This window comes from Carassius carassius, chromosome 6 (genome assembly GCF_963082965.1).
Source record: "Carassius carassius chromosome 6, fCarCar2.1, whole genome shotgun sequence".
In the NCBI taxonomy this organism is placed as follows: Eukaryota; Metazoa; Chordata; class Actinopteri; order Cypriniformes; family Cyprinidae; genus Carassius; species Carassius carassius.
Genome location: NC_081760.1, coordinates 9,763,381 through 9,778,572, shown reverse-complemented (window position 1 = coordinate 9,778,572; position 15,192 = coordinate 9,763,381). Strand labels below are relative to the sequence as shown.

The following is a 15,192-nucleotide window of genomic DNA, read 5'->3' as shown; positions in this document are numbered from 1 at the left end:
GACAGACGTGCTTGCATTGTGGTTGAATCCCACACTACGCCTAGATAAGTGGTCCTCTGTAATAGAAAAAGTACACTTTTCTGGCATTCAGTCTCAAACCCCGCTCCCCCATGTGGGCGAGAATGACATCTCGATGTCAAAGTGCCATCTGCTCTGATTGAGCTAAGAACTGAGAACTGAGAGCAGCGCTCGCCGGAAGCCACTGCGTCCTGGAGCTCTGGCAAAATTGGCAGATCGACTTCATGAGGGCACTGAGGAGAGACGGCACCATGTAATGTGTGTAAACATCACTCTACACCAGTAGGGGCCACCCTCTGCAGTCATGACCGACACGCGTCAGGACTTCTTGGGAAATCCATGGCCCAGAGCATTGCTACAGCCTCCGGTCCCGAAGCAGGGAGCATGGGTGGTAATGCTCTGTTTGTACGTGGATACTCCTGATATACTCCTCCAGTATATCTAACTTCTCAAAGTTAGATAAATGTAATTATATTTCTCAGAATTTAATGCAATCTAACAATCAGACAAGTAAACACGTTCTGGCTTGTGATACAATTCACATCGAAGAACATTGGTAGATATAGGAAGAACTGTCTCCAACCTGTCCGGCAGATATGTGGAGAAGCACAATCAGCCTCCTTATTTTCTCAGAGAGCCGACTGTGCGAGCATGCTCCTCATTAATACTGCCCGTTATAATATTTAGGCATAATATGCTTGTGTAACTGCTGCTTATGCAACTGATGTTTGTGGAACTGCGAGCTTATCGACGCCCTCCGTGTCAATCTCCTCGGAGAAAGACAGGCGGAGCATCGTGCCCGCTCCTTGGGGGGAAGGACCACAGCTCGGGCTTCCAAACTCATAGATCAGGCAGATCTGGTGGGTGATGTAGGAGATAGGGACACACCCATCTCTATTCCTCCAGCAGATCTATCTGCGAACCCAGCAGAGGCAGCTGTCGTTCCACCATGGCGGAAGCGGGACCAACACCGCGAGGAATGCAGGCGAAGGCTCCTTACGGAGAGAGCCCTCCAGGATTGAAACGACCGCATTTGGCAATCATTCACAGCGCACTTTGATCCCAGGCAGATCACGCACAAACCATGTGTATCCCTGCTTGTGATGTAGCGAGAGCAGGGAGGAACATACAATCTGAAACACAATCTGGATTCTCCCCTTCAGATGCCTAGTCTTAGCTTTGCTCTTTGACATAATATTGCTACTTTAGAGGAGCTAATAGTGACAAACGACAATAAATAAGACTGACAAGACAGAATGACATGCATACACAGAGCACTTGTTTAAACTATGAATTTTGAATTGATTTCTTTCTGTAAACTCAAAGATGTGGATCCGGACAGTAATAAAATCACCACATGACCTTGTGTATGTCAAAAAACAGCAGATATTTAGGCTGGGGATTTTTACATGGGTGGTTCGAGAAAAACACAGACAATCTGGATTCGGACGTCAATAAAATCACTGACTATCCCCTGTAAATGGTGAAAATCCATTACGCCCCCCTGAGAAACAATTACCATTTGAAAAGGTCTTTAGAGTGCATTTTGAAACTTGTTTTGAATATTTTCTTTTTTTTTCTGAAAATATATAGACCAAATTGACAATTGACATGATTCTATGGCACCCTTTGGTCCTTATACAATTCAAAGCCCTTCAGAGCAACTATACTGAGCTGTGAAACAAAAATATATGCACAAATATATGTCATGCTTTTCAGGGCCCTCAAAAATGGTCACTGGTGAAAAATATAGGCCTACTACAAAATGACTTAGTGTTAGATAGATAGATAGATAGATAGATAGATAGATAGATAGATAGATAGATAGATAGATAGATAGATAGATAGATAGATAGATAGATAGATAGCATGGGCGTCAGTTTGGTTTGAAATGTGGTGGGGACAGAGACGCATTCAGAAGTGCATTTTCAGAAGTGGTGGGTACAATGATGCATTTTTTTTTTCTCTTTCGCGCAGGTCATGTTTTGAAAGACGTCCTGTATCTTATTAATGTAAATAAATAAAAATGTATACAAAAATGTGATGATGTCCGACTCGTTTTATGAAGAAGAAAGCCGTACAAAGCATTAGACATATGATATATGACCCACTAATCTGCTTCATATCATCATATAAGTACCATGTTGACAATATGACATGGCCATGACGTGGTTTAATGTACCTAAACAATGATTACCAAATTTCTCTTTCATGTTGCTTTGTTATAACCACTGAAAACGGGGAAAAAAATCTAACCCAAAATCGGGCCTCGCTCTACATTATCCCGCTTATTACATGGCTACCCACCAAATAAATCAATAATTTGACACAAAATATTGATTTAAAAAAGAGTTTATTGATTTAAACACGATTGTATTGCTTCCGCTAAAGAAAATAGTTCCGTCTCTACGATTAGAATCCTGCCGCGTCCATACCAACGCTCTGTTTTTCATGGCAACGGTGTTATTATCAAGAAATAACAGACTTCATTCTACAGTGGAATTCAACCAAGCCATGTAATAATTTGATTTAATTCCCAGTACAATTTACCATATCTACACACAACACAACTTAAGCACTACAAATTTTATCAAGATTGAAAAAGCAAAAATACGTGTAGCACATGAACACTATTGACTATCACACCATGATCTGACTGCTCTCAATTCACAACAACATGCATCCGTCCAATCTACATCAGGCATTTTGACTAAAACTTGATCCATTCCTCATCATCATCATCATCATCATCATCACAACTATTCCAGAATTCAGCAATAGATTCAAGCAATAATTAAACAAGATACTGACTACTCAACAATCATTTTCCCCAATACTTGCTGTATGAACGCAAACCGTAACTAGCTAATTAAGTTGGTGGCTAAGGAAGTCTAACGTAACATTAATTGCAAGAGAAGAATTAAAACAGCCGATCCCTTGTGTGCAAATGCACAAGACCTAGCCATAATACCAGCAAATCTTAATAAACATAAGTTATCGCGTCTTACCTTTGTGTCAATGCTCTGCAGACCCTTGCTGTGTGAACAACAACATCCATTTGTTCTACAAGTTATCACTTTGATATGTTATAGTCCATGGCACTAGGATGCAACCTTGTGATATTGTATGAAGGCTAAATGACTTGCTCGTCTATGATACATTCGCCAGAAATTCTGGCCAATCCCAGCAAAGACTAGGTAGCCTCGTTCCCGCTCGTTCACTGTCCATTCCAAACTGTCAACTCATTTGAAAAACATTCTTTAAAAAAAAGAAGCGCGATAGTCATATAGACGGTTTCATCGGGCGCACGCGCCTGGACCTAAGTTAACTTCCGGTCTGTGTTGTGTATATCGGTCTGGCTGCAGTGCCTTCTAAAGTCAAGGCGATGAGTAGACTGAGGGCTCAGGTGGTTGTGCTGCGGGATGTGTTTCCCATACATTTATTTATTTTTGGAAACTCACCACAATTTTAAAACTGATCGATTTTCAAAAAGGCTTCGCTGAATAAACATGAGTAACGTTATGTACTGCACGTTTAATAATAATAATCCCTTACATTTATATGTTTAAATATCAAAACGAGGCACAGGTGTTTTTTATATCGCTGTATTTCTGAAGGAAGACTTGCATGTTATATGCCTGATAAAGCAGCGTGTGTGAGCGTACTTTGTTTACAGCTGTTACTGGGGAAACCTCCATTTCTCGCGCTTTATGTCTATGCTTTAAAACATCTCCTATTGGCAAAGAATGGATTTGCATTCTCATTAAGTCCGCCTGATCCATGCAGCAAACATATTTTGTTTGTTATCAAAAAATATCTACTCTAGAGGGACTTGGCTGATGTTATTGATTCTATTTGGAATTCTACCGGAAGTTAAGTTAGGTCCGCAAAAGCGCGCATGCGCTGTAACGTTTGTTTATGTTGTTGCCGTTGAAACCGGCATATAGAGAAAATAATAACAGTGACACGATGACTCCCCCTCCCCCAACCTAGAACGTATCCCAATGTTACAGTTGTTGCAGTTTTAATGAACAGAAAAGCGTGTAGCCAGCGCAGCAGCAGAACTCGAGGTTTAAAAAAAAAAAAAAGTGGTGGGTACAAAATGACTCATGACGAAATCTGGGGGGGACACGTCCCCCCCGCCCCCCCCGAAATCGACGCCTATGATAGATAGATAGATAGATAGATAGATGTGTGTGTGTGTGTGTGTGTGTGTGTGTGTGTGTGTGTGTGTGTGTGTGTGTGTGTGTGTGTGTGTGTTTGTGTTTGAAAGTCCATATAAAAGGAATCCATTTCCTCAGGGGAGTATCTTTTTCTGCCATTTAAACTGTCTGTACATCATAGAGGAATGAACCTGCTTACGATGATAAACCAGCTCGAACCTCTTTATTTTCCCATGTGTTGTCTAACCACCACTTCCCACCATTTTTTATCTTCTCTAGACCAGTGTATGCCCATATCTCTCCTTTCCAGTCACCTTTCATCCTGAGTTCATCTGCTTGTTTTTACCAGTATGACTCAGTCCACTGACTCATCGTGTCTTTATAAACAGGCGCTGATTTTTACAGAGGTACTGTGTGGTAATCAGCAATAATTTTCCTTGCTCTTACTCGGGAACACTTTCCAAGGCAGCCCACTAGGTTTTTTGAATAGAGTAAAAGTCTGAGAGAAAAATAGACAATATTCTCACCCTTAATGCTGCCCACTGCTGCCTTAAGAAATACCAGCACAAGTACAACTGATCAATCAACTACTTGTCATCTCTCATGTTGTTTTATTATATGTAAGGGATAATGTACATCCAGCCGGTTGTTCTCGCAGACTAAACCCTGACAATGTGATCAGGACCCCGGCCACATAAGTAAATAATTACATGCAAAATATTGATTTGAGCTGAAGTATTTGAACACAAAGCTTCCGTGAAGACAGCAGTTGTGAGCAAGTGGCAAATTCAAACTAAACGAGGCAGGCAAATTTGAGCTGTACTCAGATGGCAAAAAGAAAGTACTCTCGTCGCTTCATAACGTTACAGTTGAATCACTGATGGCAGATGGACTATTCGGATGATGTTTTTCGTACTTTCTTGGACCTGGACACTGTTATTTATTTGGCAGTCTATGGGACAGTCTCAAGCCTACCGGTTTTCATCCAAAATACCTTAAATTGTGTTCCGAAGATGAACAAAGCTTTTACGGGTTTAAGAAGGCCCTCTATGACCCTCTAGTGACCCCTCACCCTTTGACTTAGAAGATGGTGAAACACAATGAAGAGAAGTGTTGATGCAGTATGGGTGAATATATCTCCACCTTACTAGAAACAGAACGTCGAATAATAGGTCTCTTCAGCAAGGAAGGGCAATAGAGATCTTATAATGAAGGATTTGCAATAGATGCCTCTCCAGTTCTCTGTTAGTGTGACTGTAGAGTAAAAAATGAAAGGGTACTGCATCTCACGCCCCATTAAATCTTCATTCTCTCTGTGAGACAGGAATAACTCAACCGGTCATGTAAAAATTCTTTAGGTCATTTTCCATTAGTGTGCTGTGAAGTCACTGAAACTTCTGTTTAGTATCTTCAGGCTTTTTTTTTTATTATTATTCTTTAAAATTGTAATAACTTGCAAGACAAAAATGTGGTGTAGTTAATAGTTTTCACTTAGAAATCATTAGTAAATTTTGCAAACAAAACAAAAGAAATGTAATGCATAGAATCCAGTATGAAATAGAACTTTTCTTTTTTTCCTTTTTTTTTCTTACACAGTGTAGAGCATTTAGCCATTAACAGTAATTATATTGTATAAACAGTGTTACTTTGGTAATGTAAGAGGTTACAGATTACAAGTTAACCTATTTAAAATGTAATAAGTAGTGTAACTATTTCAATGGGAGATTCTTATGGGTTTGAAATGACAAAGGGGTGAGTAAAATTACTATTATTAATTATTATTACATTTACAGTATGTTAGGGAATAGTAGAGAATTACTTTTTTCATTTCCTGTGAGATTTGGAGATGCAATAACTAGAAGAGTTTGGAGTACCTGCAAGCATCATAATAGACTGATGCCTGTATCATAGTGAAAAGTACTGTAACTATAGGAAAGAAAGACCTTGAGCTCCATTCACAAAGAAGTTAAAATGGCTGTAAGTCTCCTTTTTTACTTATAATGTGCTCAGGTTTGCATATGGTTCAGAGTGGGAGCACCTACTGCATTAAAACCCTGCAGAAAGCTCACCAGAGAATCACCTTTGACTCCAGAAAAACTGCTGCATATAACAACCAGTGGTACAGGTCAAAAGTCACAGTCCCAAACCACTGCTATCAGAACATACAAATCTGAGCATACATGTTTTGTCAACAGGTGCACCTTAACATGGTGAATGCAGGGACTGTGGGAAAGCAGGTGCACATAACCTTGTGTGTGTTTATAAGATTTATGAGTATAACAGTATAACAGCAAATATACAGTAATATATAATGTGATGCATATTTTTTATGTGAAAAACGTACAAATTTCTGTAGATGGTGTTATATGTGAATGATGATGATGATGCGTCATTTCTTGTTTATTGCATGTGTGATGGCTACAGAAACACTTCTAAATACATGACATAACTGAATATTAAACATGGTATGTTCTGAAACTTATAAACCAACAAAAAGACACTGACCACTGTTAATTCAACTACCATATTCAAAAAGCTGTGTGTGCGTGTGTGTGTGTGTGTGTTATACACACCAGTTCTATCTTTGAAAATGTTATACACCATGCACAGCAAAGTGGTCTTTTATTTGACATACATAACATCCTTTACATTATCTTATAACCTTTGTGCTTGAAGAAGCTAGAAAAATGTGTTTCTTATATCACACATGCTCAAAGGTGTTTTCATGCAGAGATTTAGGAGTCTTAACAACCCTGTTTACAACAATGTGTTTTTAAAATTATGCTTAATAACTCCATGTTGGAGTTTATTGTTAAGTGATGTGTAGAATGTTTTTTTTTTCTTTTCTTTTTTTTTACAGTATGCTGAAGACTTTATTGTTTAAAAAATGTGAGGCTAATTAATCACTCTGCTTTATCAGAATAATGCATTTACATTTCTCAGCAACGTTGCCAGAAAACAAAGAAGATGGGGTCATTTCAGATGGTTTCCTGTTACAGCGCTTGTCTAAAACCTTAAATGAATCCTTCAGAAATTAAATGCCTAGAGGTTGTTAGGAAAATTATGGCTTTTCAAAAGTAACCTGCTATAAAGGCCACTTACATGTCAGCTCTGACTTGATTATGCTACACTAAATAAAAATGTGTTATATTATGACTAGTATTAAATTAATGTATATGTATAGCACATATGAAATGCTGTTGATTTGTATTTGTAGAAATTTTAAACTTTACCTTTATCATCTATTTTGGATTACCAGTTGCTTGGAACGAATTGCCTGATCATATAAAACAATTACAGGAAGCATGGCCCTTTAGAAGTGAAGTTAAAAAATGGCTTTCCAATTAGGATGCCTTAGGAATTTGTAAAGTGTGAGTTGCTTGTTATTTGATTTTATTCCCATTTGAACTGTTCGTTTCATTTTATGCATGTAGAGGACCACAATGGAAATAAGTCAGAGGCTTTTTTGTGTATTTTATCCTCAACAAATTGTATTCAATGTATATGAACTGCCTCTGGCATGATTGTATAAGTTTATGATTATTGTTGAAATAAAAAAAAAATAAAAATAAAAAACACTTGATGGAAAGATTCGCTCATGTAAATCAGATGGGGTGTGAACTGGTACAGTTGAGTTGAACATTATCTTAACAGGTCTGTAACGTGTTGAAATTATTACTTTGAATGTGTGTTGGGGTAATTTAATATTTAAATATATGTATAATTTACATTTACGGAAAGACAAATAAGGAAATTTTGTCTGTATATTGTTTTAACACAAGTTGTCAAACTTAATTAATACTTTACTAGCTTTAATTAAATTATACTTAGTATCTTTTCGGGGTGATCAAGATATGTAAATGTTTGCATAACAATATTATAAAAAAATATGGATTGTTAGATTATTATAAAGATAATTATAAAGAGTACTATAAAGATAAAGGCATTTTTATTTATCTATTTATTTTTTATTGTGCATATCAAAATTAATTTTAATAATAATAATAATAATCATCATCATCATCATCATCATCATCATTATTATTATTAACCTCTTAAGTGCCACTGGCCCACTGTTGGTGTTCTTTTATTCGTTGTTGTTTTTTTCTCTGTCATATTTCTTAGTAATAATCATAAATTAAATATCATTTGAAAGATTAAAACCTCAAAATTTATCATGAGAAACCATTTTGAAATCGGACATTGCATTACCATGAAAATGGTACTTTAAAATATCTTAGCGGTCTCCTCCCCCTTAGTGGGTGGAGTCAGGTGTCATATTACAAAATGTATTATAGTCTTTTAGAATCAAAACTTTTTAGAATCTTGTCAAAATACATATTGTCAAAAAGGTCTCAGAATTTTATTTTGTGATAGAAGTAATATTGACAGAGATATTGAGACAATTCATTTAAAAAATTCATTTAAATATCTGAATGAAGTTTTGATGGCTGCATAACACCCTTAATTAAATCTTTTAGAAACCTGTTTTTTATATATATCAACTTTTGAACAAATTTGGAACATAACTTAATTAGACATAAGCCTTTAATTTTAAAATATTTCAGAAATATTTAGAAAAATATTTATTTTATATAAAATAAAATAAAAAAGGTACAGTTCATTTTCTTTACTGATAATTTTAAACTTCTTAAACTTTTTGATATTTTAATATTTTGAACTTTAATTTTGGGGTTAAAGATCCTTGGAATTTGCTCATGGATCATGTCTTAAAATGCATTAGTGTGCAGCCTGGAAACATTCCTACATTCCAACAGCACGTAATACATTTGTCTTCCTGTTGTGTGAGAATCAGCCTTGATGGTGGAAAATGGAAAACTGTATATTTTTCCTGAGAATTATTCATGTCTGCTGAGACACAGAGAGCTTCTTCTTCTCTTTTTCTAAATATCATTTAATTTAACAAAAAACGGGACTGTATTTTCCCCTGAAGAGCATCCTTCTTTATTGTATGATGAAATACATTGTATTTCACATTCTAGTGCAGACAGTATAGTTTAGCACTGGTGTGTTAAAGCATGACTGTGGGGAAAAAGGCATAATGCATTTAGCAACATTCCGACTTTTATTTTTTCTTTTGTAGTAGTTTGTATTTGCTGTAATATCAATATTAAATTCTGATTAGTTCATTATTTTTATGTTCTTTTGTGTTCAACAGAAGAAAGAAACTTAAACAGCTTTGAAGCAACTTGACGGTGAGTAATTTTTATTTTTGGGTGAACGATCCTTTTAATTAATTGCGGTTTATAGATTATAATATTCTAGATGATGTTTGAAGCTTGCCTATCTAAGATGAATCACTTGTGTTACTCATTTGTATGTCACTTTGAATAAAAACATCTGCTAAATGATTACATATCAATGTATTAAAAAGTAAATATAACCATCTGATTCCATCACTGTACCCTGGTACTGCCACTTTACTGTGTTTTTTATTTTTTTTAAAGGATAGATTTCTAAATGGAATGAAACAATCTGAATGTGCTTTTTACACCAAGTAAAATGGATACTTCCATATTGCTCTTAGCTGTACTCAGGTGCACAGGACAGTAGTCTGGCAGCATTGGCCCATGGCTGTCTGAGCCAGCAGCAGCATTTCATGCTCCAGTGCCTTAAAGGTGAGACAAATGAGGGTGACACTGAACTGAATTGTCTGCAAAATCACTCAGTTCAATATAAGGTAGGAGTTTGTTTGTTGAGGCCAAATCTGTGTGAATCAATTCTTCTCAGCATCATTACAGATTTCACATCCCTCATCTTCTTTTTTGTCTCTCTATTAATATTATTTGTTTATTATATAATTTTGATTTAAAATATAAAATCCACTTGTCCCAACTTGAGGAAAAGTGAGCAAAAAGAGAAGTTGTCTTTTCTTATTGTAAGTGTATGATGTTAAAAAGATTTGACCATTATTTAACTGTTGACATATTCTTAAGCTCAACCCTCATTATTTTCAAGGTACACCCCCTGCACAATGTGCCGTCGGAGTTAAGTCTTTTTCATGTAATTTTTGGACGTCCAAATTCGGTTCAAATGACGTCCAAAAAGATTACCCAGTTAAGGTCAAATGTTGATTATCAAGATGACGTAAGAAGTTGGGTCATGGTTGGACGTCCTAATTTGGCCACATTAGCAAAATTTTGCTGTTAAATGCTAAATGTGACTGCACCTTTAGTCTTTTATCAAAGACACACTGAACGAACTATAATGTATTTAGCTTTTTAGTTGTAATTTGTAGTTTCTTTTCCCCTAAATATACTTTATGTAAACATGTAAACTGAATATGATACAGCATTAAGAACTATTATTAATTTTATTATTTTTTTTATTTTTTTTATGTGATATATTTTTGGATATTAAAAACAAAACAAGATGGCACTTGATTTTATACATCAGGAGTTGATTGGATCATGAATTGATTTGAAAATGGAGCAACCCAGTCTCACGGCAGTTCTTGATTTGGTCACGTAATTTAATCTATTTATTCGTGGCAGGGACACGTCTATTTCGTTATTTTCGTGATTGCAGCACGTTTTTTAAACTAATGCATTTCAATTGGATGCATCTTTCGTGCATCAGCACGATACTTTCTGATTAATTAATTATTATTTTTTTTTTCCACAGGAAAAACAGAAGAAACTCACTGAAACGAAAAATCGGAGCTTAACTTACTGTAACAAAACTGAGCAACATACTGTATTGCTGGTGACAAAAACACATATTAAAACGTTTTTTTGCTGTAAAATGCGCAATGGTGCTTTTTTTATTTTTATTTTTTTTATAGGCCTAGATTTTTTTTAAATTACAGAATTCAATATCAAGTCCTTGTCACATAACTGTTACACATTTTCACATTTAGAAACAATATAGTTTAAATAAAAAGAACCAAATAAATAAATAAATAAATAAATAAACTAGCAGAGATAGGCCTACAGATCTTTTTTTTTTTTTTTTTTTTTTTTTTAATTTAGACTCTAAAGTTAAAATTTTAAATAAAGTTATTGTAAAGGCTGCTTAAAAATGCGCTGATCGCTTTCATAATTTGTAACCGAAATAATATAATTAAAATAAAGAAATGAACGAATACAATGATAACATCTAAATAAATGTTGATAGATGTAGAGTTATAGTTTTAAAAATATCAATAAACAGCAAATCAACACAGCTTCGAAATAATAACCGAAAAAGACTTAAATAATAATACTACATAATTAATATACAGCGCAGCCACTCCCACCACGCGCATCACACGCTATGCGTCAACCCATTCTCACTCCCAAAGCTTCAAAAACTGAAGCACAAGGTGTTTCTCAATGTCAAGGATCCTTCCCTGGCAGGACGTGTCCTTCCAAGTCACTTCCTTCAGAGGCTAGGCGAGACTCCTCTTAAGCATTCGGAGAACACGTAAATGGAACAGGCTAGCAAGTGCGCGTAATTGCGTCATTACGTCAGTGAAAAGATCCGTTTGAATAACGCTGTATTGTTAAATTACTTTGGACAACTTAACTAGTTATTTATAAAAGAAATGCTGATGATGCAACTAATTGTTAAATGACAGGTCCGGTTCAGTTAACCATTTGTATTTGTATAATTTACAATATAAATATGGTAGTAATTTGTACTGGCATTTAAACGTTAAACTTTAGTTATATTTACTACAGTTATAACAAATGTTTGGTAACGTAAATAAAAAACGTTAATGCTCCGACTCCGCTCACGTTCGACATTTTTGAATTTTTGAACAAGATAGCAAAGCTGCGCGCATAGGATTGTGGGTGATTTGAGAGCGCGAAGAGCGCGAAGGATACACATATGCATCCTTTCCTGTGTGTGGGATATTCTTCGAACGAAGGACTCAGTCCTTGGTTGAAATTCCGAGGATCCTTGACATTGGAACAGTCCTTCGACGGATGTCGATGACGTAGCATCCTCGGAATACTGGCTTCCGAGGATCCTTCCTTGACATTGAGAAACACCCACGGTCAAGCGCCTCTAGCGTCACTGACATGAGATGTATATCGCTATGAAATCACATTCAAGAAGTCTCATTCAGCACACATCGCGATACTTGCCATCAGTTTACAAGAGCCGCAGGTTGGGTGAGTAGTAGTAAATATGCTCTTGTAATGCCTGTTATAAAATGTATTCTGTCTTCTTTATTAATCAGATGAGCGCCTTATGTTTACTCTCTGTATTATATCGGTCATCCGAGGCTGTCTTTGAGTTTCATTGTGTTTAACTAAATGAACAGAGCTGCTCACTGGGGTGATTAAACTCTATCTGTCACGTGACGTGCCATAGACCTGGGATCCGTTTTATATTCATTTCAGGTTCAAAGATGTAAGTTGTATTTGTAGTAAAATCATGGTAACCTTGACTCCTACAATATTAGGTAAAACCCAGTAAACAAGACATTTACCATGTTTTTTACTACAGCTGAAAAGACGTAAAGGAAGCAGTCACCCCAGTCGTGTTTGTGGAGAGGTATTCCTTCAGAAATGGAGAAGACAGAAAGCTGCAGAGGCAGGTTGGTCTGTGATAGTTTGTCCCTTTTATCAAACATTCCTGCTGTTATCATTTGCACAGCATTTGTTTTTTCTTAAACTGTTGTACGGTCCAAATACCCACACTTGCCATCTTTGCACATTTCCTTTATTTGGCCCAAGTGAGCATGAAAATCACAAGTGTGTGTCGACAAAGTTCGTTTCAACTTTGCATTTTAAAATAAACTTCTAAATGTCTTTTCAATAGTCCCTATTAAAGATGACAATTTCATTTGTGGTGCTTCTAATTAAGTGATAAAAAGCAGTTGCAAATGATGTACAAAATAAATATACTTTTCTGTGCACCAAGAAAACGTGCAACACTTTGTTTTACTACTAAATTATTCTCAATATCTAATTATTATTATTAATATTTCAGATACATTGGAAAGGTTTGCGTGACCTCTTGTGAGATCTCTGCAAAAAGTCTCACGATTAATTCCAAAACATGATGCATGATGGGATACATTAAGCGTCGTATAGCGCTCCGGAGCAGTATTGGAGAGGTTTAGTGTGTGTTAAGGACGCTGCGCTTTGGCATTATTAAGACCGGGACAGTCTTGTGCACACACTGTCACGTACACATGCTCTCAAGTGACTAAGACCTCAAGTGTGGGTATTTGGAAAGTGGAAAAGTCTTTAAAATGATCCCTAAATACAGTCGCACATCAAAGTCTTAATAATTCAGTAATTCAATTTAACACTTGTATGATATTGTACAAGCCCCTGGACAATCTCATCTGACACTAGGGTTGGGCGATGTCCCTTAAATTGGCAATTGACGATGTTTACAGTAAAACATCGGGATGGACTATGATATCGTTGGGGGGGGGGTATTTTTAATTTTTCGTTATTATATAATTATTATTCGTTATTTTACTTTATTACTTTATTTATTTTATTTCCCAACTAATGACTCATCCGCGATTTCAGGATTGTTTGCAGATAATGCTGTTCTTCTTTTTTAGAAGTTTTTGGTGAGCCAACCCTCACAAACCTTCCTAAAAACTAAAAGAGCTATTACTGAGTCTCAGCGAGTCTTGCCATGATCAGCTCTTCCCAGGTACATTTGTTTAAAATATTTTTGAATCAACATTTACTCATCAAATGCTCAGGTCTGAATCTTATTTTAAATTAACTTAATTATATGATTAATGAGCAATATTAATTGCACACAGAGTAAGTAGAGATTATCTTGTTTCATAAAAGAGAAGGAAGACCAAGGAAATTATTTGCTCAGAATGAGGAATGAAGATGGCCATCTTGTGCCCAAACGAACAGAAGTCCTCTGGTATGTGTGTGTTGAAGCAATGCTGTGTTATGTGTTACAGGACTTTGTGATTATCTCTTACAGGACTGGTCATGTCAGCCGTGATTATTCTTTCCAATGTTTTTATATTTATTTTATTTTATATTATACTATTTTTCTTAAAAGCATACAAGTGTCATAAAAGTGGTTTAATTGATATAAACACCAATTGACATTATTTCATTATTTTGTAAATGTTGTGTTATAAATTGTGAATTGATAATTATTTGGTTTGAAGCCAGGCCTTACACTGCACAGACTAAAACCCATTTGTGAGAGAAGTCAGGAACTTTGGAGAAAGATTCTAGAGGAAAAAGACACATTTACTGCAGCAATAGATTAATTCTAGAGTCTATGAGAACTACACATGCTAATGGAGTCTCATGAGCAAGACCTTTGCCTCTGTAATTTTTTCTTAATTCTTGCATAATGAAATTGTTTATTGCAGTATTTTAAAAATATTACTTTGTACAGATGGTCTCGTCAGCCAAATGAGGGGTTTTGACCAAGTGATGCTCTTGAAAGGAGTTTAAGAAGAGGATGTGGTAAATTGTCTTCAGAGAAAAAGCTTCTCAAAAGGTCTTAAAACAGCTTGAAGAATGGTAAGTGTACAGTACTACAAGGGTCATAGTTGCTCACCCTGCTAAAATCACACAGAACATAAGCTGAGCTCTATTTCCATTAAACAACTTCATCTAGATTGTTTGTTTTACTTAGTCGTGACCAGGTCTGGGATCTTAGGACTGAGAGATCCTCTGGCTGAGAACAAGCTACAGCACATCAATGCTAGATATCAGCCACAAACTGTTTCCAGACACAAGAGAAGAAGATCACAATGAAACCAGTTTAGATGTAATGATAAGGAATCATTATTTTCTAAAACCGTGTCAAATGTCTTATATGTAGCACATGATCTGTATCACAGTTGACTGGATTGGACTGTGTGACTTTTAAGGACATTTCATCACTCATCTGTGTGAACTGATTAATATATGAGGTTAATGTATTTTTGATGATAAATAATTATTTTCCTTGAATCTTATTTGTCTTGATGCTACTTTATCATGTTCATAGTCTATGCTTCAATAAAATGAATATGGTTAATATTGTGTTCTGTAGATTATTGGTAAACATATCA

General features: G+C 35.8%; 2 long non-coding RNA genes across 2 annotated transcripts in view; both read left to right on the top strand.

Moving 5' to 3' along the window:
- Positions 1-14,856, top strand: part of LOC132142368 (uncharacterized) — a 65,436-nt gene extending 50,580 nt beyond the window's left edge. Inside the window, exons 4-5 of the long non-coding RNA XR_009434049.1 lie at positions 14,529-14,656; positions 14,782-14,856. This is a non-coding gene — a long non-coding RNA (uncharacterized LOC132142368). The remainder of the gene's footprint in view (positions 1-14,528; positions 14,657-14,781) is intronic.
- LOC132141865 (uncharacterized) lies at positions 12,485-13,808 on the top strand. Its single transcript, XR_009433939.1, has 3 exons — positions 12,485-12,542; positions 12,639-12,729; positions 13,679-13,808. It is a non-coding gene; the product is annotated as an uncharacterized LOC132141865 (long non-coding RNA).
- Positions 14,857-15,192: the final 336 nt, after the last annotated feature.